This window comes from Scyliorhinus torazame, chromosome 4 (assembly GCF_047496885.1).
Source record: "Scyliorhinus torazame isolate Kashiwa2021f chromosome 4, sScyTor2.1, whole genome shotgun sequence".
NCBI classification, from domain to species: domain Eukaryota; kingdom Metazoa; phylum Chordata; class Chondrichthyes; order Carcharhiniformes; family Scyliorhinidae; genus Scyliorhinus; species Scyliorhinus torazame.
This window is the reverse complement of record NC_092710.1, coordinates 58,489,607-58,516,589: the sequence shown is the minus strand read 5'-3', so window position 1 is coordinate 58,516,589 and position 26,983 is coordinate 58,489,607. Positions and strand designations below refer to the sequence as shown.

Genomic DNA, 26,983 nt, shown 5'->3' with positions numbered 1-26,983 from the left:
GAGGCCGACGTTCTGGCCTTTGCCTCCCTGGTAGGCCGTAGATGGATCCTTTTAACGTGGAGGGACTCGGAGCTCCCCCGAGTGTGGAGACTTGGCTCAGTGACATGGCTGGGTTTCTCCAGCTGGAGAAAATAAAGTTTGCCTCGAGGGGGTCAATGCTGGGGTTCTCTCGGAGGAGGCAGCCGTTCGTCGAGTTTCTCGGGGAAAATTAATGTCAGCAGAAGCAGCATTGTGAAGAGGGGGGAGGAGAGGTGCAATATGGTTAAGGGATGTACAGAAGGGGTTGGGTGGGAAATGTCTAGTCTACCATGTTGATGGTTATGTTATTATTGCTTTTGTTATTGTTATAAAAATTATGCAAGTACTTCAATAAAATGTTTTTTTAAAACAACTAAATTGTAGCATCGTCTGGCCGTGTTTATAAAATGGGTTTTATTAAACAGATTGAGGGCAGTCCAGAATGTTGCTGTGCCTTTATTATTTCAATAACGCTTGGCTTTAATCAATTTCCAGCTTTCTCTCCCCGAGGAGAGTTGATTTTGAAGCTTGGACGACGCAAAGAGAATCTTTCCTCGGCGAGGATTTCCTCAGACAGGAGTTCTAACCTGAGAGAAACAGAATAAATGTCAATGTGTGTTTGTCCGGCATTATTGGGGTTTCATTATTCTGATCGGCACTCAAGCGTTGGGCTCGATTTTGTTTTTTTTGGGAGGTGTGGGCTGGAGTCTCAGTGTCTCTGGGGGTGAGTGGGGGGGGGGGGGGGGGGCGGGGAGAAGAGGCAGGAGTCAGTGTCTCTGGGGGGAGTGGGAGACCGGTGACATTTGCACACCAAGGGTTGGGTGAGTTATTCCAGTGAACAAGATGTCGTGTGGGAGCTGGAGGGAACGCAGCCTCAGGAGGGGATTAAGGAGGTGGAGGTTGGGAGCAGGAGGGAACGCAGCCTCAGGAGGGGATTAAGGAGGTGGAGGTTGGGAGCAGGAGGGAACGCAGCCTCAGGAGGGGATTAAGGAGGTGGAGGTTGGGAGCAGGAGGGAACGCAGCCTCAGGAGGTGATTAAGGAGGTGGAGTGTGGGAGCAGGAGGGAACGCAGCCTCAGGAGAGGATTAAGGAGGTGGAGTGTGGGAGCAGGAGGGAACGCAGCCTCAGGAGAGGATTCAGGAGGTGGAGAGTGGGAGCAGGAGGGAACGCAGCCTCAGGAGAGGATTAAGGAGGTGGAGAGTGGGAGCAGGAGGGAACGCAGCCTCAGGAGGGGATTAAGGAGGTGGAGAGTGGGAGCAGGAGGGGAACGCAGCCTCAGGAGGGGATTAAGGAGGTGGAGAGTGGAGCAGGAGGGAACGCAGCCTCAGGAGAGGATTAAGGAGGTGGAGAGTGGGAGCAGGAGGGAACGCAGCCTCAGGAGGGGATTAAGGAGGTGGAGAGTGGGAGCAGGAGGGAACGCAGCCTCAGGAGGGGATTAAGGAGGTGGAGGTTGGGAGCAGGAGGGAACGCAGCCTCAGGAGGGGATTAAGGAGGTGGAGTGTGGGAGCAGGAGGGAACGCAGGAGGGGTCTGATGTGTTTTAATAAATTAAATAGTGGATTTGCACCTTCATTTCATTTGAACTCTCCCAGTGTTGGTCAGGGTTTTGTAAGGGGGGGGGCCCAACCCCCCCCCCAACCCAACCCCCCCCCCCCCAACCCAACCCCCCCCCCCAACCCAACCCCCCCCCCCAACCCAACCCCCCCCCCCCCCAACCCAACCCCCCCCCCCCCCCCAACCCCTCCAACCCCCCCCCCCCCACCCAGCTCTGTATCCACATTGGCAATAAAATGTGTAAACAACCAACCTGACCTGAGGATTGTTTTTTTTCCCAGGGGGGGATTATATTTGGGGGGGGAAAATATTTGGAGGGGGGGAAATAATTGCAGGAAAACGTTTTTGGGTTGTAAAAAAATTTGAGGGGGGGTGGGAATAGTTGGCGGGGGGGGGGGCAAAATAGAGGGGGGGGGAAACCAGTTGGGGGGGGGGAAACAGTTGGGGGGGGGAAACAGTTGGGGGGGGGAAACAGTTGGGGGGGGGGGAAACAGTTGGGGGGGGGGGGGAAACAGTTGGGGGGGGGGGGGAAACAGTTGGGGGGGGGGGAAACAGTTGGGGGGGGGGGGGAAACAGTTGGGGGGGGGGGAAACAGTTGGGGGGGGGGGGAAACAGTTGGGGGGGGGGGGGAAACAGTTGGGGGGGGGGGGGAAAGTTGGGGGGGGGGAAACAGTTGGGGGGGGGGGAAACAGTTGGGGGGGGGAAACAGTTGGGGGGGGGGGAAACAGTTGGGGGGGGGAAACAGTTGGGGGGGGGAAACAGTTGGGGGGGGGGGAAACAGTTGGGGGGGGGAAACAGTTGGGGGGGGGGGAAACAGTTGGGGGGGGGGGGGGGGACAGTCGGGGGGGGGGACAGTCGGGGGGGGGGGACAGTCGGGGGGGGGACAGTCGGGGGGGGGAGACAGTCGGGGGGGGGAGGACAGTCGGGGGGGGGGAGACAGTCGGGGGGGGGGGAGACAGTCGGGGGGGGGGAGACAGTCGGGGGGGGGGAAACAGTTGGGGGGGGAAACAGTTGGGGGGGGGGGGGAAACAGTTGGGGGGGGGAAACAGTTGGGGGGGGGAAACAGTTGGGGGGGGGAAACAGTTGGGGGGGGGGGAAACAGTTGGGGGGGGGAAACAGTTGGGGGGGGAAACAGTTGGGGGGGGGGGAAACAGTTGGGGGGGGGGACAGTCGGGGGGGGGGGGGGACAGTCGGGGGGGGGGGGGCAGACACGGGGGGGGACAGTCGGGGGGGGGGACAGTCGGGGGGGGACAGTCGGGGGGGGGACAGTCGGGGGGGGGGGGACAGTCGGGGGGGGGGGAGACAGTCGGGGGGGGGGAGACAGTCGGGGGGGGGGGAGACAGTCGGGGGGGGGAGACAGTCGGGGGGGGGGAGACAGTCGGGGGGGGGGGGGGACAGTCGGGGGGGGGGACGGGAGTCGGGGGGGGGGACAGTCGGGGGGGGGACAGTCGGGGGGGGGGGAGGGGGGGGGGGGGACAGTCGGGGGGGGGGGGCGGGGGGACAGTCGGGGGCGGGGGGGACAGTCGGGGGGCGGGGGGGGACAGTCGGGGGGGGGGGGGACAGTCGGGGGGGCGGGGGGACAGTCGGGGGGCGGGGGGGACAGTCGGGGGGGGGACAGTCGGGGGGGGGGACAGTCGGGGGGGGGGGACAGTCGGGGGGGGGGGGGGGACAGTCGGGGGGGGGGGGACAGTCGGGGGGGGGGACAGACACGGGGGGGGGGACAGACACGGGGGGGGGACAGACACGGGGGGGGGGGGACAGACACGGGGGGGGGGGGACAGACACGGGGGGACAGACAGTTATCCTGTCCCTCTGAAACAATCCATGGAGTAAAGAGAATGCCAGTTCTGCCATCCTGTCCCTCATGAACAATGTTAACAGGATGTTAGGATGGGGAAAACAACTTAAGATTGACATAAAGCTTTTTGTAAACACAGGTGACAGGATGAGGCTCAATCATGGGTTGATGGCAATTTTATTGGATAGGTTTGGACATGAAGCTTCAGGGATTGGATCGAGTCCAACGGGGTGGGCTATTGATTTCAGGAAATTGTATAATTGATGTGTTTTTATCAGTAGATAGATCTTGGCAAGCATCAAGATCTCATCTCTCGTGTACATGAACTCAAGCTTTGGAAAATAAAACCGTCTTATCCAGATTGTTGATGTGTCTGTTGCTCTCTGTACTGAGTTGAGCCACAGGGAAGAACCCCACGTGAAAGCTGACTCAATACACAGATCTTTAAACCGCTCCTACAATTTTTGGCGCAGCGAGCATTGTCGTCCACAGGATTCTGGCAGAATGATATGCCTCCTATACGGGTGAGTACATTTTAATTTACCACCCAGTCGATAGAGGAGTTGCGTATCAGACGGTCGGATCTATAAGTTGTGCGACCCGAACAAGGGGTGAAAGTTGCGAGTAGGTAGCGGCAGACACAAACAACACTAATATTGGGTCGGCAAAGACGGACTTTTGTACACCAAGGAGCAGTGCAGGATAAACCGCCACGCGTTAAAAAAGACTGGAAAGGGTAGGGCCCCGCGACGATTTCATGGAGCCCAAATCAGGTAACCCCCAGTGGGGACCTGATGGCAGTATGATACAAACCACTGTTATTGAGCATAGGAAGTTGATCAAAAAGATGGTTGAAAAAGGGTATGATTCAGAAGCACTCGAAGCTGAGCAAAAGGCTTGGCGGCTAGGGCAGACTAAAAATAAGTCAGAGATGGCAGTTTTATATTCGCTGCCATGATGAAAAATCGCCTCAAAACTGAGGCAGAGCAGAAACAAGCAGCCTGTATAAGAAAAGCGCAGGGGACTTCCGGTGGATTTGTAGATGGACCACCAAAGTGGCTCGGGATATGGGACAAAGGCACGGATAGGATGTATACGAGGAAGGAGTGGAGGTGATGCGAATGATATAATACTAATTGAGCGCCGGAAGGTGTTTCTTTATACTCATAGGATTCTGTTGCCAGCACACTTTGAGGCTCCACTTCATCTCTGGTTGCAGCCATCAACATCGACCACCTCGCCATGGACACGGGAAGGAGCCGGACATTGCTGAAACAAAAAACAATGATCACATGTATACTAATGTCAAGTGGGTGCGTCGGGATGCTGTAAATGTTATGAGAGCTACAAAGGGGAAGAGTGGTATCGGTTTTTATTATCATGGGACTCAGGATGTATGCACAAATGGGACTCTATACGTCCCTGCAGAGCAGCTTATATGAATTACATGCAATTCCAAAATACATAGGCCCTATATCAGTTGGGAACCCAAGATCAAGGGAATTACAGGTGATATGGAAAGCTGGGAGAGAGGACCTTTGCCCCCAGGCAAGATGACATTGTTTTTTGAAATGACCGATCAGAGAACGTTAAATGCCATCGATGGCCCAAATCGCCCGATTATAGGGGACCGTCTGGAAAGTCACTGCATAGATCCCTGCCAGGCACCTAACTGTACTGAAAATCATGAGATGATATGTGATAGATTAACAGCTTTGTATCAGGGAAGTGTGGTAGGCAGCCAGTCGGCACAGGAGCCCGAGAATCGGGTGGGATATTGTAGGAAGCAAGGACCCCACCGGATAAGGGTGGGGACCAGGCAGAAGCCTACCATCCCACCACTGTGACACCGGTGAGTTCCGGCTCGGTTACAACCATGAGTCCAAGGACAAAGCCCAAGCCCGAATGTGATAAGCATATCACTAGCCACACTATGGGACACGGTTTAGTTCTGACCCCACTGATGACTCAGTGACGATTGTACCAGGATATGAACATGTAAAAGTTATGATTAATCTCGCCAGCCTACACTTACCAGCCTATTGCTGTGGTCAAGGATTGTTTGTAGCCTTGGACAGGGAGATTTTGGATGGGAGTGGATTGAAAACAAGTAAGCGACAACATAGAGACATAGTGGAACTAGCGGTTGGAGGATATGGGGCAGGAGTTTCGACTGTCAACGCCCTTGACATTGCAGAGATAAGTGAAGAGATTGAGGTTATGAAAGGGCAAATGAGAGCTGCATATACCAGGATGTCGAAATGGCTACAGGCCTTAGCCAGCAAGTCAATTAGCTCATGTGGAAAGAATTTAAACAGTTGCAGCCATATTGACAACAATTAATGAGTTCATTGATAGACAGAGTGCTATTTCGAAGGAAGTGTAGGCATTTAATATGTATGCAACACACTTATTACAAAGCCTTCAGGCCAATCTCCTCCAGCTGGATGCACACCGAGTACCTAATTGGGTGAGCAATGGTCAATTGAAGGCTTGGATAAAAACGACCCAACAAGCTCCTGAATGCCGAAGGAGTTGACATTGGACAGTCGTGCTTCCTTTGCCAATGATAATCACACTTTCCTAGTGTGATCAGTAAGCAAGTTTTTATCATTGGCCCCCAATATCCTCTGGAAGTGAAAAGGAAGCCACTTTTGATATCCTGGCTCTCTGAAACAATCCATGGAGTAAAAAGGATGCGAGCTCTGCCATTCTGTCGCTCATGAACAATGAGGATGCTAAGATGGGGAAAACAACTTAAGATTGACGTAAAGCCATTTGTAAACACAGGTCACAGGATGAGGCTCAATCATGGGTTGATCGCTATTTTATTGGATAAAGTTTAAACATGACAGCTTCAGGGATTGGAGCGAGTCCAACTAGGGTGGGCGATTGATTTTTTGAAATTGTATAATTGATGTGTTTTTATCAGTGTTTAGTAGATCGATCTTGGCATTATCCAGGTCTATCTCCGTGTACACGAAACCAAGTTTGGGAAAATAAAAAACGTCTTATCCAGATTGTTGATGTGTCTGTTGCTCCCTGCACTGAGTTGAGCCACAGGGAAGAACCCCACGTGGAAGCTGACTCAATACACAGGTCTTGAAACCGTTCTTACAGGCCCCCGAGGACAATTCTGAATTTGACATTCCTCAAATTAAATTGGACAATGAGGAAGCATTCAAAAATTGGGATAAATTATTGAGTTACCTTCCAGAGGCAAATCAAAATGACCGGAACAAGTTATTGCAGTCACATGGAGCTGTATGTGGGAATAACTTGACAATTACACATGATGTAAATATCGGAAATGCCTTTCCCAGTTAACAGCACCCGTATAGGCTCAATCCACTAAAGTTAACACGGGTGCAAAGGGAGATCGACAACATGCTTAAAGATTGTATTACCAAAGTGAGTTGCAGTGATTGGAGTTCACTGACGGTACCAAAACTGGATGGAACACACCGCTTGTGTATGGACCATAGAAAGATCAATGCAGTTACAAAGTCAGATTTATACCTTATTCCTCGATAGGAAGACAGTGTTGAAAATGTGGCACAAGAACGTTTTATTACCAAACTTGACTTACTGAAAGGATATTGGCAACATAGGAAGCTAGGGATTAGGAGCAGAAGTAGGCAACTCAGCCCTTTGAGCATACTCCGCCATTCAATCCGATCTTGGCTGATCTTTTCCCGGTCTCAAATCCACCTCCCTACCTGTTCCCCATATCCCTTTAACCTGGCATACGCGGAAGCCAAACATAAACAGCGGAAGGAGAATGCAGAATTCAGAACCATGTCATCAAACACCACCGGCCAAACCTGTGGCAGAGTCTGTGGATCCAGGATTGGGGGCTGAGCTGAGCGGGAGAAAACCGTAGAGCAGCCTGGGAAGGTAAGTGATATAAATAACATACCTCGGAGATCTGCTGACTTCACATCAGGAGCTGCGCTGCGCGGGGAAAGAGAGAGCAGCCTGGGAAGGTAAGTGAGACTCTGAGTGATAAGAAAAACTGAAAATTAACATCAAAGGAAGGCTGTGGCTTGATTAGCTAATTGGGAATATGTGCTAAATTTGAAATCCATTTTAATTTACTCATTATTAGTTGCTTTAGATTGACGTAATAAGGAGATACAAAAAAGTTATAATTTTTTTTAAACAAATTAAAAACTATTTAAATAAAATAAGGATGGAGGGCACAGTGAGGTGTTGCTCCTGCATGATGTGGGAGCTGGTGGACCCCATTGTGGTGCCCAATGACCACACTTTATAAAACCACAGGGCCATGAACTGTGAGGGCTTCTTCCATAGTAGAGTAACTGCACTGTACGCTTGTTCTGTTGCATTGAATCTTTTTCCTGTTGATTCAACCTGTTTAGCTTGGTGTGGACTACTTTCCGGACCTTATAATACTGGTGACGAGTAGTAAACTCTGGTCTCTGGTCAACACTGCAGCCTTTGACCTCTGCCACCTCTGATGCCCAGAGTTGCAATTGGGTGCTTCCGTGCCCCAAGATGTCATTGTTTGGTCGGTTGGATCATTTGAGGCAGCTCGGGAGAGTTTGGTCCACTACTCTGAGCGCGTTCGAGAATGAGTGGCAGGTGGTGGTGTTCCTCACCACAGTGGGGGCGGAGTTTACAGTCTGATCTGATACTTGGTTTTTGCCGCTGCCCCTGATTCCCGCACCTCGAACAGCTGATCCAAGGTGGTCAGCAGCCATTTTAGCCCGCCTCCTTCAGTAATAATGCAGCGGTACAACACCGTTCGCAATCCAGGAGTCATTTGACCCAAGTTTCGAGTAGTTCTGAGGAATATAGGAACACCTTTGTGAGCCGCAATCGTGTATTTCAATTCTGTTTATTTGTTTCATTCTAGAAATGCGATCACCACATAAGGGCGAATGTAGCAGGGGGTAAATGCATCAATGGCAGGCTCGAGTCTCTTTGAATGGGCACAGGGATTGCTGCTAGCTGTCACTACATTGAGTTAACCAGCGCCAAGTGAAACATTCCTGTTTTAGATGGGATGGTGGCATGCTGTCCTTCACTGATGACTCTGAAGAATGTCAGATCCTCTTGGGATCAAAGGACGATGTAAAAACAAAAACTATATTGACACAGAGCCACTTGTAGCCCTGAGGGAAATGCTCTCCTCCAAGGAAAACCAGCCATGGAAACTAAAGAGGTAGGATATAAACTAAAATGAAACAAAAAACATAAAGGACACAGGTCCCGGTTAACAGGAAAGATGCAAAGAAAAAAGGGGCAAGATCTGTTGATTAGGCGAATAAAATATAAACTTGCAACAGTTATTAATATGAAACAGAAAGACTTTCATAATTACATTGGTGTAAAAATAATACAGCCAAAAGCAAATTAAGACATCGCAGATGTCTTAAATCTATTTTGAAATAGAAGAGCAGTACGGTGGCGTTGTGGTTAGCACTGCTGCCTCACCGCGCCGAGGACCCAGGTTCAATCCTGGCCACGGGTCACTGTCCTTGTGGAGTTTACACATTCTTCCCATAATTGCGTGGGTTCACCCCCGCAACCCAAAGATGTGGGGCGGCACAGTGGTTACCACTGCTGCCTCGCGGCACCATCACCCGGGTTCAATAGCGGCCCCGGGTCACTGTCCATTGGAGTTTGCGCATTCTCCCCTTGTTTGTGTGGCTCTCATCCCAATAACCCAAAGATGTGCAGGCTCTCCGTGGATTGGCCACGCTAAATTGCCCCTTAATTGGAAAAAAAGAATTGGGTAGTCTAAATTCATATTTTTAAAAATGAAATAGAAAATACTGAAAATATTTGTCAGTTCCGGCAGCATCTATTGAGAATGAAACCAACGGGGCTTCAGTGCGAAATTACCGAGAGGCTTTTGAATTTTAAATTTGCATTTACCCTCTGCTAGGGGTCTTCGTAACCAGACTGTCTCAAAGAGATTGGAATTAGAAACAGTTACACATAGAAGCATTGGCTTCTCAAACTCAGGTTATGGTTGCTTCCAAGTGGCATTTACTTTGTTCCGGATATGTTTCAAAGTAATTAACAATTTCTGAGTCCAAAGCACAGCGCCTGTGAAGACATTATGAAGCAGCAAATATTTTTGGCATAGCCACCAGCTGACTGTCAATTCAGATATTTGTTGATGAATATTCTTTGCTGAAGTCAGCAGCATTTGTGTGAAATTGCTGGGACACGAGTTATTAATGGAGAGGGCTGTTGATACTTTTAATACTTTAAGGTAGGCTGGAATGATCTGTGAGACTGGCTGTTGCAGGACCGTCTCCAGTCAGTTTTCCGGTAACATTGCAGTGAACAAGAGAGATGGGAATAGTTCACCGCAATGTCACTGCTCGTTTGCAAGTGTTCCGCTGTCGAGCAACTAATGTTTAACCACAGGTCACCCACAGACTTGTGGCACAGAGGTTTTGAGAGAAGAATGCTGTTCTCAAAAGAAGAGTCTGAAATTTTCAAGAAACAATAGCTATGACAAAGCAACCCTGCGACGGGAGCACGTGTTCCTGGTGTGACATTAAAAGCATTTCAGCGATTACATTTGTAATAACCCTCAGGAGAGACACGGGGACTCCCGGTGGGGCTCGTGGAACACAAGCTCCCCCGTTGATGGACAGAGGCCCATCAGCTGGGGCTAATAGAATCAACCCTTAAATGATACACCTGACTCAAAGCGGGTTTGGCTTGCTAGCCTTAGCGATTTCCATTGCCCCAATTCAGTCCAGCAGTGAGTGGAGAATTCAGCATCTGAGAAGAACATAAGCACTGGAGTAGATAATTCAGCCCCTCAAGCCTGCTCCGCCATTCAATAAGATCATGGCTGATCTCATCTCGGACCTCAACTCCACTTTCCTGTCCGTTCGCCATAATCCTTCAACCTATTACGAATTAAAACCTGTCCAAATCCTCCTTAAATTTACTCAATGTGCTGGTACCAACCGCAGTCTGCGGCACTGAATTTCAAAGATTCACGACCTTTGAGAGAAGTAATTTCTCTCATCTCCGTTTTAAATTTGTTAACTTTTATCCCAAAGCTATGATCTCTCATTCCAGATTGCCCACAAGAGGAAGCATCTGCTCTACTTCTACTTTGTCAATACATTTACCATCTTGTATACCTCAATTAGATCTTCTATCATTCTTCTAAACTCTAGAGAGTATAGGTCTAAACTGCTCAATCTCTCTTCATAAGACAAACCCCTCATCTCCGGAATCAATCAACTGAACCTCTTCTGAACTGCCTCGAATGCAACTACATCCTTCCTTAAATAAGGGGAACAAAGCTCTAGACAGAGAGGTCTCACCAATGCCTTGTATAGTTGCAGCAACACTCCCCTACTTTAATACTCTATTCCTTTAGCCATAAATGGCAAAATTCCATTTGCCTCCCTATGTCTATAGCAGCCCCTGTCTAAACCAGGCAGGCCAGCAGCGAGGGTTCAATTCCCGTACCAGCCTCCCCGAACAGGTGCCAGAATGTGGCGACTAGGGGCTTTTCACAGTAACTTCATTTGAAGCCTACTTGTGACAATAAGCGATTTTCATTTTTCATTTCATTTTCATATTACCAGCATTCGAGTTTTCAGCATTTCATGCACGAGGATATTCTGAAGTTTCTCACCATTTAGATAATAAGTTACCCTTCCATTTTTTGGACCAAAATGGATAACCTCACACCTGTCCACATTAAACTCCATCAGCCAAATTTTGGCCCACTCTCCCAACTTACCTATATTTATTGTAAATTTATTATTTCATTATTGCAACTTACCATTCCACCTATTTTAGTGTCATCTGAAAATTTGGCTACAGTACCTTCTATCCCGGCATCCAAGCCATTACTATATATTGTAAATAGTTGGGGCTCGAGAACCGAACCCGGTGGCATCCCACGAGTTACTTCTTGCCAACCAGAAAAAGACCCATTTATCCAGACTCTCTGACTTCTGTTGGTTAGCCAAGCATCTATCCAAGTTAATAAATTACCCAACCCCATGTGATCTTACCTTTTGTATTAATCTTTTGTGGGGCACCTTATCAAATGTTTTCTGGAAGACTAGATATATTACTCTCCAGGATACCCCTTATCCACTTAGCTGGTTACATCTTCAATGAACTCTCACAAATTAGTCAAACATGATTTACTCTCCATATAATAATGCTGACTCAGATGGATCCCATTTTGACTTTCAAAATGTCCTGTTATTACTTCCTTAATAATGGATTCTAACAATTTCCCAATGACAGGTGTTAAATTAGCTGGTCTATAATTTCCCATGTTCTGATTCCCTCCCTTTTTGAATAAGGGTGTACATTAGCATTTTTCCAATCCACTGGAACCTTTCCCGCATCCAGAGAACTTTGGAATATTATAAGCAATGGATCCATTATCTCCGCTGCCACTTTCTTAAGACTCTAGGATGTAGGTCATCAGCCCTGGGAACGTGTTTGCCTTCAATCCCAACAGTTTGTTCAGTACTTTTTCCCAATGATGGTTGGTCTAAGTTCCTCCCTTTCTCTTACCTCTGTATTTCCTGTTAATATTGGGATGGTATTAGTGACCATGAACGGAGGCAAGATATTGATTTAGCATCTCATCCATTTCTGCGTTTCCCACTATTAACTCCCTGGTATCATCCCCCAAGGGACCAACATTCACTTTAGCTACTCTTTTCTGTTTTGTTTACTTGTGGGAGCTTTTGCTATCCTTGCTTTATATTTTGTCCTAATTTTCTTTCATAATTTACATTTGCTGTTTTTATTACTTTTCTTAGAACCTTTTGTTGATCTTTAAACGTTTCCCAATCTTCCAACCATCCACTGGCCTTTGCTATATGGTATGCCTTAGTCATGTCTTTATGTTATATTTAGCTTGCTTGCTTAGCCATGGATGTTTCTTTTCCCCCTCTTAATCTTTCTTCCTCACTGGAATATATTTTAGTTGGGAGGAATTGAATATTTCATTAAACAACTGGCACTGCTCATCAACTGTCCTAACTTTTGGTCTTCCTTCCAAGTCCTCTATGGCCAGACCTGTCCTCATGCCTGTGTAATTATCTTTGCTTAACTCCAGAATGCTAGTGTGGGACTCCCGTTTCTCACCCTCAAACTGAATTTGAGATTCTATCATGCTATGATCACTCTTCCCGAGAATATCCTTAACTATGGGGTCATTAATTACTCCTTTCTCATTGCACAATACCAAATCCAGAATTGCCTGCTTTGTGGTTGGTTCCCAAAAAATATTGGTCCTAGAAACCAGTGGTTAGCACTATTGCTTCACAGCGCCAGGGACCCGGATTCAATCACTGTCTGTGCGGAGCCTGCACGTGTGTGTGCGTGGGTTTCCTCCTGGCGCTCCGGTTTCCTCCCACAAGTCCCTAAAGACATGCTGTTAGGTGAATTGGATATTTTGAATTCTCCCTCAGTGTACCAGAGTGTGGGGACTAGAAGATTTTCACAGTAACTTCATTGCAGTGTTAATATAAGCCTACTTAAAATCACAGAATTCTTAACAGTGCAGAAGGAGGCCATTCGGCCGATCGTGTCTGCACCAGCCCTCTGAAAGAGTACTTCACGCAAGCTCACTCCCCCACCCAGTCCCATTAACCCCATAATCTAACCTACACATCTTTTTTGACACTAAGGGGCAATTTAGCATAGCCAATCTCTCTAACCTGCACATCTTTGGACTGTGGGAGGAAACCGGAGTACCCAGAAGAAACGCAGGCAGGCACGGGGAGAAAGTGCAAACTCCACACTCCCCAAGTCGTGGTCCACATAGGTACCAACGACATAGGTAGGAAAAGGGAGAGGGATGTAAGGCAGGAATTCAGGGAGCTAGGGTGGAAACTTAGATCTAGGACAAACAGAGTTATTATCTCTGGGTTGTTACCCATGCCACATGATAGCGAGACGAGGAATAGGGAGAGAGAGGAGTTGAACACGTGACTACAGGGATGGTGCAGGAGGGAGGGTTTCAGATTTCTGGATAATTGGGGCTCATTCTGGGGTCGGTGGGACCTCTACAAACGGGATTGTCTACACCTGGACCAGAGGGGTACCAATATCCTGGGGGGGAATTTGCTAATGCTCTTCGGGAGGGTTTAAACTAGTTCAGCAGGGGCTTGGGAACCTGAATTGTAGCTCCAGTATACAGGAGGTTGAGAGTAATGAGGTCATGAGTAAGGTTTCAAAGTTGCAGGAATGTACCGGCAGGCAGGAAGGTGGTTTAAAGTGTGTCTTCTTCAATGCCAGGAGCATCCGGAATAAGGTGGGTGAACTTGCGGCATGGGTTGGTACCTGGGACTTCGATGTTGTGGCCATTTCGGAGACATGGATAGAGCAGGGACAGGAATGGTTGTTGCAAGTACGGGGTTTAGATATTTCAGTAAGCTCAGGGAAGGTGGTAAAAGATGGGGGAAGGGTGGCATTGTTAGTCAAGGACAGTATTACGGTGGCAGAAAGGACGTTTGATGAGGACTCATCTACTGAGGTAGTATGGGCTGAGATTAGAAACAGGAGAGAGGTCACCCTGTTAGGGGTTTTCTATAGGCCTCCGAAAAGTTCCAGAGATGTAGAGGAAATGATTGCAAAGTTGATTCTGGATAGGATCGAAAGCAACAGGGTAGTTGTTATGGGGGACTGTAACTTTTCAAATATTGACTGGAAACGCGATAGTTCGAGTACTTTAGATGGATCCGTTTTTGTCCAATGTGTACAGGAGGGTTTCCTGACACAGTATGTAGATAGGCCAACGAGAGGCGAGGCCATATTGGATTTGGTACTGGGTAATGAACCAGGACAGGTGTTAGATTTGGAGGTAGGTGAGCACTTTGGTGATAGTGACCACAATTCCATTACGTTTACTTTAGTGATGGAAAGGGATAGGTATATACCGCAGGGCAAGAGTTATATCTGGGGGAAAGGCAATTATGATGCGATGAGGCAACACTTAGGATCCATCGTATGGAGAGGAAAGCTGCAGGGGATGGGCACAATGGAAATGTGGAGCTTGTTCAAGGAACAGCTACTGCGTGTCCTTGATAAGTATGTACCTGTCAGGCAGGGAGGAAGTGGTCGAGCAAGGGAACCGTGGTTTACTAAAGCAGTCGAAACACTTGTCAAGAGGAAGAAGGAGGCTTATGTAAAGATGAGACATGAAGGTTCAGTTCGGGCGATCGAGAGTTACAAGTTAGCTAGGAAGGACCTAAAGAGAGAGCTAAGGAGAGCCAGGAGGGGACATGAGAAGTCTTTGGCAGGTAGGATCAAGGATAACCCTCAAGCTTTCTATAGATATGCCAAGAATAAAAGAATGACTAGGGTAAGAGTAGGGCCAGTCAAGGACAGCAGTGGGAAGTTGTGCTTGGAGTCCAAGGAGATAGGAGAGGTGCTAAATGAATATTTTTCATCAGTATTCACATAGGAAAAAGCCAGTGTTGTCGAGGAGAATACTGAGATTCAGGCTACTAGACTAGAAGGGCTTGAGGTTCATATGGAGGAGGTGTTAGCAATTCTGGAAAGTGTGAAAATAGATAAGTCCCCTGGGCCGGATGGGATTTCTCTTAGGATTCTCTGGGCAGCTAGGGAGGAGATTGCTGAGCCTTTGGCTTTGATCTTTAAGTCATCTTTGTCTACAGGAATAGTGCCAGAAGACTGGAGGATAGCAAATGTTGTCCCCTTGTTCAAGAAGGGGAGTAGAGACAACCCCGGTAACTATACTTACTTCTGTTGTGGGCAAAGTCTTGGAAAGGTTTATAAGAGATAGGATGTATAATCATCTGGAAAGGAATAATTTGATTAGAGATAGTCAACACGGTTTTGTGAAGGGTAGGTCGTGCCTCACAAATCTTATTGAGTTCTTTGAGAAGGTGACCAAACAGGTGAATGAGGGTAAAGCAGTTGATGTGGTGTATATGGATTTCAGTAAAGCATTTGATAAGGTTCCCCACGATAGGCTACTGCAGAAAATACCGAAGCATGGGATTCAGGGTGATTTAACAGTTTGGATCATAAATTGGCTAGCTGGAAGACGACAAAGGGTGGTGGTTGATGGGAAATGTTCAGACTGGAGTCCAGTTACTAGTGGTGTACCACAAAGATCTGTTTTGGGGACACTGCTGTTTGCCATTTTTATAAATGACCTGGAGGAGGGCGTAGAAGGATGGGTGAGTAAATTTGCAGATGACACTAAAGTCGGTGGAGCTATGGACAGTGCGGAAGGGTGTTCCAAGTTACAGAGGGACATAGATAAGCTGCAGCGCTGGGTTGAGAGGTGGCAAATGGAGTTTAATGCAGAAAAGTGTGAGGTGATTCATTTTGGAAGGAATAACAGGAAGACAGAGTATTGGGCTAATGGTAAGATTCTTGGCAGTGTGGATGAGCAGAGAGATCTCGGTGTCCATGTACATAGATCCCTGAAAGTTGCCACCCAGGTTGAGAGGGTTGTTAAGAAGGCGTATGGTGTGTTAGTTTTTATTGGTAGAGGGATTGAGTTTCGAAGCCATGAGATCATGTTGCAGCTGTACAAAACTCCGGTGCGGCTGCATTTGGAGTATTGCGTGCAATTCTGGTCGCCGCATTATAGGAAGGATGTGAAGCATTGGAAAGGGTACAGATGAGATTTACCAGAATGTTGCCTGGTATGGAGGGAAGATCTTATGAGGAAAGGCTGAGGGACTTGAGGCTGTTTTCATTAGAGAGAAGAAGGTTAAGAGGTGACTTAATTGAGGCATACAAGATGATCAGAGGATTGGATAGGGTGGACAGTGAGAGCCTTTTTCCTCGGATGGTGATGTCTAGCACGAGGGGACATAGCTTTAAATTGAGGGGAGATAGATATAGGACAGATGTCAGGGGTAGGTTCTTTACTCAGAGAGTAGTAAGGGCGTGGAATGCTCTGCCTGCAACAGTAGTGGACTCGCCAACACTAAGGGCATTCAAATGGTCATTGGATAGACATATGGACGATAAGGGAATAGTGTAGATGGGCTATAGAGTGGTTTCACAGGTCGGCGCAACATCGAGGGCCGAAGGGCCTGTACTGCGCTGTAATGTTCTATGTTCCACACAGACAGTGACCCAAGGCCGGAATTGAACCCGGGTCTCTGGCGCTGAGAGCCAGCAGTGCTAACCACTTGTGACACTAATAAAAATTATTATTACTATAATACATTCAATGAACTCTCCCTCGAGGCGACACTTGTCAATTTGATTAATCCAGTCTATATGCATATTAAAATCACCGATCCTTTCTTACAAACCCCCAGTAATTCTTGCTCATACTGTGCCCCACTGTGGAACTACTGTTTATGAACCTATAGATTACTCCCACCAGGGGCTTCTTTCCTTTGCTATTTCTTATTTCTTCCAGACTAATTCCAGACGTCTTGATCTCCAGTGCCTATATCATTTCTCACTACAACACTGATCCCTTCCTTTGCCAGCTAAGCTGCACCACCTCCTTTTCCTTTCTGTTTGTCCTGCTGCAATACTGAGTACCCTTGGATATTCATCTCCCAGACCTGGTCTCATTGAAACCATGTCTCAGTAATCACCACCAAATCACACTCCTTTGTTTCTAGTTGCATGGTTAATTCATTGATTTTGTTGTGAAAGCTTTGTGGATTCAGACACAAAGCCTTTGTTTGTTCTGTTATCAAATTTCCCTACTCTTGTATGACTTATTGGTGCAATATGACATTAACATGTTCTATCCATTCCTTTTATGTTATAGTCACAATCCACCTAAAAATAATACTCTTTATTATTGTCACAAGTAGGCTTCCATTAACACTGCAATGAAGTTACTGTGAAAAGCCCCTAGTTGCCACACTACAGAGCCTGTTCGGGTACACTGAGGAAGAATTCAGAATGTCCAATTCACCAAACAAGAACGTCATTCGGGACTTGCGTGAGAAAACCGTTTTTTAAAAATCAATTTTAAGTAACCAGTTCTTTCTTTTTCTAATTAAGGGGCAATTTAGTGTGGCCAATCCACCTACCCTGCACATATTTGGGTTGTGGGGGTGAAACCCACACAGACACGGGGAATATGTGTGAACTCCACACGGAAAGTATCCCGGGGCCGGGATCGAACCCGAGTCCTCAGCATCGTGAGACAGCAGTGCTAACCACTCAGAAAACAAATTAGAATAGGTAGTGCAAATTAGCAGTAACTTACCAGCCAATTAATTTGCTGCTTTCCTGTGACGTCACTCCTGAATGGTTTTTCAAAATCAGTCTGCTGCCCGAGTTGAGGTGGCCCCCGCAGGTCCGGCTGTCTCCACTTCCGGAAGGTAATTGAAGGCCCCAAGCCTGGAGCTGTATTTATCTTTTGCCCGAGTAGAGGTGTTCTCCCACAGGTCCGGCTGGCTCCACTGCCGAAAGGTAAGTGAAGGCCCAGAGCCTCGCACTGTATTTATCTTCTGCCCGAGTAGAGGTGTCTGTCACAGGTCCGGTTGTCTGCGCTCCCAGAAGGTAAGTGAAGGCCCAGAGCCTCGCGCTGTATTTATCCTCTGCCTGAATAGAGGTGTCCCCCGCAGGTCCAGCTGTCTCAGCTCCAGGAAGGTGAGTGAAAGGGGCAATCTCACAACTGGGACTATACCATAGACCCCCAGTCAGAAGGAGGTCAAAGAGCAGAAGTGCTGAAACAATATGGTAGTGAGCAAAGTGGATTTCAACTATCCCAATATTAACTGAGATAAATTCAGTGCAATGAGGAGCAGGTGGTAAAGAATAACTGAAATGTATTTTCCAACAAAATACTTTGTTCATAAGGTTTATAAAAGTACATTACAAGACCGTTTAAAGTTGACAGTAGACAAAGTGCAAAACAAATCAGTTTCTTCCAATTCTGTATGTTACTCCATTGCAACCACAGTCAATATCTGCCATATACATCACTTTCAAACATGTAACCGAGGATTTTTTTTCAGTTTCCATCCCCTCAACCCTCAATGTGCTATGGCTGAGGGGTCTTAAGCAGCAACCTTTCCTCTTTGTGGCAGCTGCCCTAAGCTTTAGATATGCAGCATGCTTTTAAAAAAATACATTTTTATTAAGGTTTTTGAAAATTTCTATAATAACATTAACAATGACATCAACATGGTATAATAAACATTCCCCCCCCCCCACCCCCCCACCCATCATCCCAATCTTCACACACCCCAACCATAAAACAACAATCCGGCCCTCTCTCCACCCCCTCTACCCGCCCCCTTGGAATACTGCATCTGCTGACATTTTAATTTTCCCTGAGAAAGTCGACAAACGGCTGCCACCTCCGGGTGAATCCAACCATTGACCCTCTTAAGACGAACATTATCTTCTCGAAACTGAGAAACCCAGCCATGTCACTAACCCAGGTCGCTACACTCGGGGGCTTTGAGTCCCTCCACATTAACAAGATCCGTCTCCGGGCTACCAGGGAGGCAAAGGCCAAGACTTCAGTCTCTTTCACCCCCTGAACTCCCGGCTCTTCCGACACTACAAAGATCGCTACCTCCGGACTCGGCACCACCCGTGTTTTTAGTACCGTGGACATTGCCTTAGCAAAACCCTGCCAAAACCCTCGAAGATACTTAGCATCCTTGAACGTGGATAAACCACCAAACCTGGATGAAATGCATCCCAGGCTGCCAAGATGAACAAGGGAATAAACAGTAGAAGCTTTAACCATCACTTTCCAGTGTTCTTTGGCTACAGCGTAATGTCACCAGATTGGAGAACTGCTAATGTTGCACAGTTGTTTAAAAAGGCAGCAAGGGATAGATTGAGTAATCACAGGTCAGTCAGTCTGATCTCAATGAGCAAATTCTTTAAATAAATTCTGACAGGCCGTATAAGTCATATCGAAAGAATCATACAGAATCATATAGAATCACATAGGTAAGGTGTGTACAGGGTTTCACAGTGTATCAGGATCCTGCCAGGTGTGTACTGGGTTTCACAGTGTATCAGGAACCTGCCAGGTGTGTACGGGGTTTCACAATGTATCAGGAACCTGCCAGGTGTGTACAGGGTTTCACAGTGTATCAGGAACCTGCCAGGTGTGTACAGGGTTTCACAGTGTATCAGGAACCTGCCAGGTGTGCACAGGGTTTCACAGTGTATCAGGATCCTGCCAGGTGTGTACGGGGTTTCACAGTGTATCAGGAACCTGCCAGGTGTGTACGGGGTTTCACAGTGTATCAGGATCCTGCCAGGTGTGTACAGGGTTTCACAGTGTATCAGGATCCTGCCAGGTGTGTTGGGGGTTTCACAGTGTATCAGGATCCTGTCAGGTCTGTACGGGGTTTCACAGTGTATCAGGAACCTGCCAGGTGTGTACGGGGTTTCACAGTGTATCACTATCCTGTCAGGTCTGTACGGGGTTTCACAGTGTATCAGGAACCTGCCAGGTGTGTACGGGGTTTCACAGTGTATCACTATCCTGTCAGGTCTGTACGGGGTTTCACAGTGTATCAGGATCCTGCCAGGTGTGTACGGGGTTTCACAGTGTATCAGGATCCTGCCAGGTGTGTTGGGGGTTTCACAGTGTATCAGGATCCTGCCAGGTGTGTACGGGGTTTCACAGTGTATCAGGATCCTGCCAGGTGTGTACAGGGTTTCACAGTGTATCAGGAACCTGCCAGGTGTGTACAGGGTTTCACAGTGTATCAGGATCCTGCCAGGTGTGTACGGGGTTTCACAGTGTGTCAGGATCCTGCCAGGTGTGTACAGGGTTTCACAGTGTATCAGGATCCTGCCAGGTGTGTACAGGGTTTCACAGTGTATTGGATTGGATTTGTTTATTGTCACGTGTACCGAGGTACAGTGAAAGTTATTTTTCTGCGAGCAGCTCAACAAATCATTAAGTACATGAGAAGAAAAGGGAATAAAATAAAATACATAATAGGGCAACACAACATATACAATGTAACTACATAAGCACTAGCATCGGATGAAGCATACAGGGTGTAGTGTTAATGAGGTCAGTCCATAAGAGGGTCATTTAGGAGTCTGGTGACAGTGGGGAAGAAGCTGTTTTTGAGTCTGTTCGTGCGTATTCACAGACTCCTGTATCTCCTGCCCGATGGAAGAAGTTGGAAGAGTGAGTAAGCCAGGTGGGTGGGATCTTTGATTATGCTGCCCGCTTTCCCCAGGCAGCGGGAGGTGTAGATAGATTCAATGGATGGGAGGCAGGTTCGTGTGATGGACTGGGCGGTGTTCACGACTCTCTGAAGTTTCTTGCGGTCCTGGGCCGAGCAGTTGCCATACCAGGCTGTGATGCAGCCCGATAGGATGCTTTCTATGGTGCATCTGTAAAAGTTGGTAAGGGTTAATGTGGACATGCGAAATTTCCTTAGTTTCCTGAGGAAGTATAGGCGCTGTTGTGCTTTCTTGGTGGTAGCGTCGACGTGGGTGGACCAGGACAGATTTTTGGAGATGTGCACCCCTAGGAATTTGAAACTGCTAACCGTCTCCACCTCGGCCCCGTTGATGCTGACAGGGGTGTGTACAGTACCTTGCTTCCTGAAGTCAATTAATAGCTCTTTAGTTTTGCTGGCATTGAGGGAGAGATTGTTGTCGCTACACCACTCCACTAGATTCTCTATCTCCCTCCTGTATTCAGACTCGTCGTTATTCGAGATCCGGCCCACTATGGTCGTATCGTCAGCAAACGTGTAGATGGAGTTGGAACCAAGTTTTGCCACGCAGTCGTGTGTATACAGGGAGTAGAGTAGGGGGCTAAGTATGTAGCCTTGCGGGGCGCCGGTGTTGAGGACTATTGTGGAGGAGGTGTTGTTCTTCATTCTTACTGATTGTGGTCTGTTGGTCAGAAAATCGAGGATCCAGTTGCAGAGTGGGGAGCCAAGTCCTAGGTTTTGGAGCTTTGATATGAGCTTGGCTGGGATTATGGTGTTGAAGGCGGAGCTGTAGTCAATAAATAGGAGTCTGATGTAGGAGTCCTTGTTTTCGAGATGCTCTAGGGATGAGTGTAGGGCCAGGGAAATGGTATCTGATGTGGACCGGTTGTAGCGGTATGCGAATTGCAGTGGATCAAGGCGTTCTGGGAGTATGGAAGTGATGCGCTTCATGATCAACCTCTCGAAGCACTTCATTACGACTGGAGTCAGGGCCACTGGGTCGGTAGTCATTGAGGCACGTTGCCTGGTTCTTCTTTGGTACCGGTATGATGGTGGTCTTCTTGAAGCAGGTGGGGACCTCGGAGTGGAGTAGGGACAAGTTAAAGATGTCCGCAAATACCTCTGCCAGCTGGTCCGCGCAGACTCTGAGTGCACGACCAGGGATCCCGTCCGGGCCCGTCGCCTTCCGAGGGTTCACTTTCAGGAAGGCCAATCTGACTTCGGAAGCTGTGATGGTGGGTATGGGTGAATTATGGGCTGCTGGGGCACTCGACAGCGGATTGTTGGTTACCTGCTCGAATCGAGCATAGAATGCATTGAGTTCATCGGGGAGGGGTGCGCTGCTGCCAGAGATACTGTTCGGCTTCGCTTTTGTAGCCCGTTATGTTGTTTAGTCCTTGCCACAACCGCCGAGAGTCTGTCTGTGTCTCTAGCTTGGTTTGATATTCTCTGTTGGCATCTCTGATGGCTTTACGGAGGTCGTACCTGGATTTCTTGTGTAGGTCAGGGTCGTCTGCCTTGAACGCCTCAGATCTATCCTTCAGTAGGGAGTCAATCTCGCGATTGAGCCATGGTTTCCGGTTGGGGAACGTACGTACCGCTTTCTTTGGAAGGCAGTCGTCCACACATTTGCTGATGAAGTCTGTGATGGTGGTGGCATACTCATTTAAGTTGGTCGCTGAGCTCTTAAATGTGGACCAGTCCCCTGTCTCTAAGCAGTCACGTAAGAGCTCTTCGGTCTCCTCGGACCAGCACTGCACAACCTTCTTAGCTGGATTCTCCCGCTTGAGTTTCTGCTTGTATGCCGGGAGAAGGAGCACCGTCTTATGGTCTGATTTCCCAAAGTGCGGTCGGGGGATGGAACGGTCGGCGCCCTTGATTTTTGAGTAGCAGTGGTCAAGAGTGTTGTCGCCTCTGGTGGGACAGGAGATGTGCTGGTGGAATTTTGGCAGTACACTCTTGAGGTTGGCCTTGTTTAAGTCTCCGGCCACGATGAACAAGGCCTCCGGGTGTTCTGTTTCATAGTTGTTTATTACTATGTATAGTTCGTCCAGCGCCTTCCTCACTTCTGCCTGGGGTGGGATGTAGACCGCTGTGATAATAGCTGAAGTGAACTCACGTGGAAGATAATATGGGCGGCACTTCACGGTCAGGTATTCCAGGTCTGGGGAGTAGTAGGTCGCCAGAGTCGCCACATCCAAGCACCAGGAGGAGTTGATGAGGAGGCAAACCCCTCCACCCTTCGCTTTGCCTGATGATGCCGTGCGGTCCACCCGGTGAATTGAGAAGCCTTCAGGTTGTATGGCACAGTCCGGTGAGGCGGGGGTGAGCCATGTCTCGATGAAACAGAGCACACAGCAGTCTCTTACTTCCCTCTGAGAGGTAAGTCTGGCGTTAAGTTCATACAGCTTGTTTTCGATCGCTTGGACGTTTGCCAGGAGTATGCTGGGGAGAGGGGTCTTGAAACCACGTTGCTTCAGTCTAACCTGTAGACCGCCACGTTTCCCTCGCTTCCTCGGTCGGCGGCTGCTGCTGGATGATCCGGGGATCCGATGGGAGATGTCAGCTCTTGTGGAAGGTAGGTGGTTGCGTCTGGCGGGGTCCAGGGCGCTGGCAGGCACCAGGGCGCTGTTTACGTATCTGGGGTCGCGTCTGGCAGGGTCCCGGGCGCTGGTTGAGGTAGAGGGGTTGCTAGGGGGGCATGTTTGCGATCTGGATGGGTCCCAGCGTTCTGCGGGAATACCTTGCAGTGCGTTTGGGTGCTCGCGCGGGGTCTCCGCCGTTTCGGGGGTCCTGGGTCATGGGCAGGGGCTTCCTGAGGCAGGTTGGGCTGGATCCCGTGGTCTGTTCCCTCCCTGGGCGCTCCTGGGGTTGGATCTTGAAGTAGGCCCGGTCGGGCCTCCACGTGGATTTTTCTTTCTTCCATCTCCAGGTAGGTCTGGTTGTTGGGCGGGCCTCTCCGGGTCGGGTCGCTGGGCGGGTCTCTGGGGGTCGCGTTGGGCCGGGTCCTGCTGTCAGGGGTCGGGTCGGGAGCTCCGGGGACTGGGCAAAGCGATCCGGGGGCTGGCGTCGGTAGTTAGGCCAGGTTGGGAGCTCCGAGGTCCGGGTTGGCTCCAAATCAAGGTCGGGGCTTCACTTCCGGTTTGGGCCCGATCTTCTTCCAGGTCGCGGAGGTCAGGTCGGATCGGGTCAAAAGGTCTCCAAGGGCCTCGGAGGATGTTCAAGCCTGCAAGAGGATAAAAGAGAGAGGTTAGTATTAACACACATGCGCGCACATACACACCTACTAGTTCCAAACTGGCCAGCTTTCTTTATACAGGGAGTCTGCTAATGATTTATCCGCCCCCCTCATTGGGGAAGCTCATACTCCCACAGGATTGTGGGATTGTCATTAGTCCCCAGCCAATGGTAAGCAGGCAGGTTATAACAGAGGCACTTTTTGTTCATTAGCAGGTTCATCAAAGGTAATGTTGCAGGGGATTTTCCAGAGTGTTTGTGTTACTGTCCCCTAGGAAGGCACTGAAATGTTTGGTCCTCCCACTGATGTTGGAGCGTGCAATTCGCAACGTTATTGATGGAGTTTCTCTTGTATTCTTATATGTCGCTGGAATTAAACATCAAATGAAGACCATGAAACCACTGTCGATTGTTGTAAAAATCTATCTGGTTAGTTCATGTCCTTTAGGGAAGGAAATCTGTCATCCTGCAGGTGACTCCAGATCCACAGCAATGTGGTTGACTGAAATGGCCAAGCGAACCAGTCAGTTCAAGGGTCACTCAGGGATGGACAATAAATCCTGCACCAGCCAGAGAGTCACCAACATTGAATTTTAAAAAGTGACAGAAAGACTTCGTTTTTTTAAAATGCAACAGTCTCCCTTAAAATAAAGTCAATATTCAGTGTCGTCCCGAACTGCTTACTGTACCTGTGTGTTAACTGGGTGTGAATCACGCCTCAGGACACCAGATCCCTCTGCACTGCAGCACGCGGCAGCCTCTCTGTCCACGTCACTCCGATTCTGCTTCACGCGCCTCGGCCGTTGAACCGCTCGGGCGCGAGGCGGACGGCGCCAGAGAGAAGCCGCAGCCCTGCACTGCGCATGTGCACAATTTCACCAGCGCCTCCGCTCGAAGGGGAGCGGCTGCTCCCAGTGCGCACGCGCCGGGCTGAATTCTGAGCGCGCGCGGATTCAGTTTGGAATGTTCTGGTGCGTCCTCGACGGTGAGAAATAATTTAAATGTTGACCATTATCATCGTGACAGAGAAACAGTTTGTAACCCGGGGGAGATGGAGCCGGTCAAGACAGTGAGGGAAACACTGCAGCAACATATAACAGATTGTAACCCGGGGGAGATGGAGCCGGTCAAGACAGTGAGGGAAACACTGCAGCAACATATAACAGATTGTAACAGCTTAGAAATATATTCAAATGAAGAGTGGCTAAAGTGAGCATTGGAGAGAGAGAGTGGGGATTAATGTGCAGCTCCCACAGGCACTCACCTCCTCAACTACCCACCTACCCATTAACTCAACCTTGACTAACATTAAAACTGCACCTTGAAACTTTTCATATGGTAAGTGGCACCTGAAAAAGGCGAGTCCATGACATTGGTCATGGGATGTGGGCGTTGCAGGCGGTGTCAGCATTTGTTGCCCATCCTTATGCCCTTGAAGGGGAAATTAAGAGTCAACCACATTGCCGTGGGCCTGGAGTCACCTGTAGGCCAGACCAGGTAAGGACGGCAAATATCCTTCCCTAAAGGACATTAGCGAATCAGATGGGGTTTCCCGACAGTCAGCAATGGATTCATGGTCACCATTTGACATTTCTTAAATTTCAGATTTTTATTGAATTCAAAGGTCGCCACCTGCATCGGCAGGATTAGAACAAGCATTCCTCTAGGTCTCTGGTTTACTAGGCAAGTGACAATACCTCGATGCCGCTTCCTTCCCAACTTCCACGACTACCCCAATCCAATGGTGTTCTCCAATGTATACGGACGGCACTGTGCATTTCTGTCAGAACTGGGCTCGCAAAAACCCTGTCGTTAATGCTCAGGAACATCAAATTGGGAGAATTTATGGACACAGTATCAATCCCACAATCGTTGCTGCTGCTCGCAAGATCCAGGCCATGATCACTAGATTAAAAAGTAATGAGAATACGAATGGAACTGAAGGCTGTGAGGAGTTTACAAAGGATTGTGGACAGGTTGAGTGAGTGGGCACAGTTTGGCAAGACATCTAATGTTTCTGGCTATTTTATTTTACAAGATGTGGGTTTTGATGCCTTGGCCAGCATTTGTTGCCCATCGTTGATTGCCCTTGAGAAGGTGGTGGTGAGCTGCCTTCTTGGACCGCAGCAGAACATATGGTATAGGTACACCTACTGTGCAATAAGGGAAGGAGTTCCAGGATTTTGACCCAGTGACATTGAATGAACGGCGATATATTTCCAAGTCAGGATTGTGAGTGAATTGAAGGGGAACCTCCATGTTACCATGGTGTTCCCATGTAACTGCTGCCGACGGTAGTGGTCGTGTGTTTGGAAGGTGCTGCCTTGGTGAATTCCTGCAGTGCATCTTGTAGATTGTACACACTGCCGCTAATGTGTGTCGGTAGTAGAGCTAGGTGAGGAGTTGGAAGCGGGCCTGTGGGCAGAGGTCCTGGGCAGGGTTAATTCCTCATCATCATGTGCCAGGCTCAGTCTAATTCAATTTAAGGTGGTCCACCGGGCACACATGACGGCAGCGAGAATGAGCAAGTTTTTTGGGGTAGAAGACAGTTGTATGAGGTGCAAGGGCAGCCCTGCAAACCGTGTCCACCTGTTTTGGGCATGCCTGGAGCTTAGCGAGTTCTGGCAAGGGTTTGCGAGGGCAATGTCCAAGGTGCTTAACACACGGGTAGTGCCGAGTCCAGAGATAGCGATCTTTGGAGTGTCAGAAGACCCGGGAGTTCAGGGGGCGAAAGAGGCCGACGTCTTGGCCTTTGCCTCTAGTAGCCCGGAGATGGATTTTATTAATGTGGAGGGATTCGAAATCCCCGAGTGTAGAGACTTGGGTGAACGACATGGCTGGGTTTCTCAGCCTCAAGAAAATAAAGTTTGCCTTAAGAGGGTCTACGCTAGGGTTCTCTCGGAGGTGGCAGCTGTTCGTCGACTTTCTCGGGGGAAATTAAAATGTCAGCAGCAGCAATCCGTAGGAGGGGGGGTGCGGTGGGTCGGGTGAGTGCTTCATTGGGATGGTGTGGGAAGACTGAGTCGCGTGGGGTAATGTCTATTTAATTGTTATTGTATATTCTCATTTTGCACTATGTTAATGTTCACTCTAGTTTGTTTTGTTATTATTGTTACTACTGTTTTATTATGAAAAATTCTGCAAAACCTTAATAAAAATACTTTTTTTTTAAAAATGTGTCGATAGTGCAGGGAGGAAATGCTTGTGGACGATGAGCCAGTCAAGCG

General features: G+C 48.6%; 1 long non-coding RNA gene across 1 annotated transcript in view; it reads right to left on the bottom strand.

Annotated features, from left to right (window-relative positions):
* Nucleotides 1–458: 458 nt before the first annotated feature.
* LOC140410244 (uncharacterized) overlaps nucleotides 459–26,983 on the bottom strand; it is an 857,189-nt gene continuing 830,664 nt past the window's right edge. The window contains exon 2 of the long non-coding RNA XR_011940588.1: nucleotides 459–605. This is a non-coding gene — a long non-coding RNA (uncharacterized lncRNA). The remainder of the gene's footprint in view (nucleotides 606–26,983) is intronic.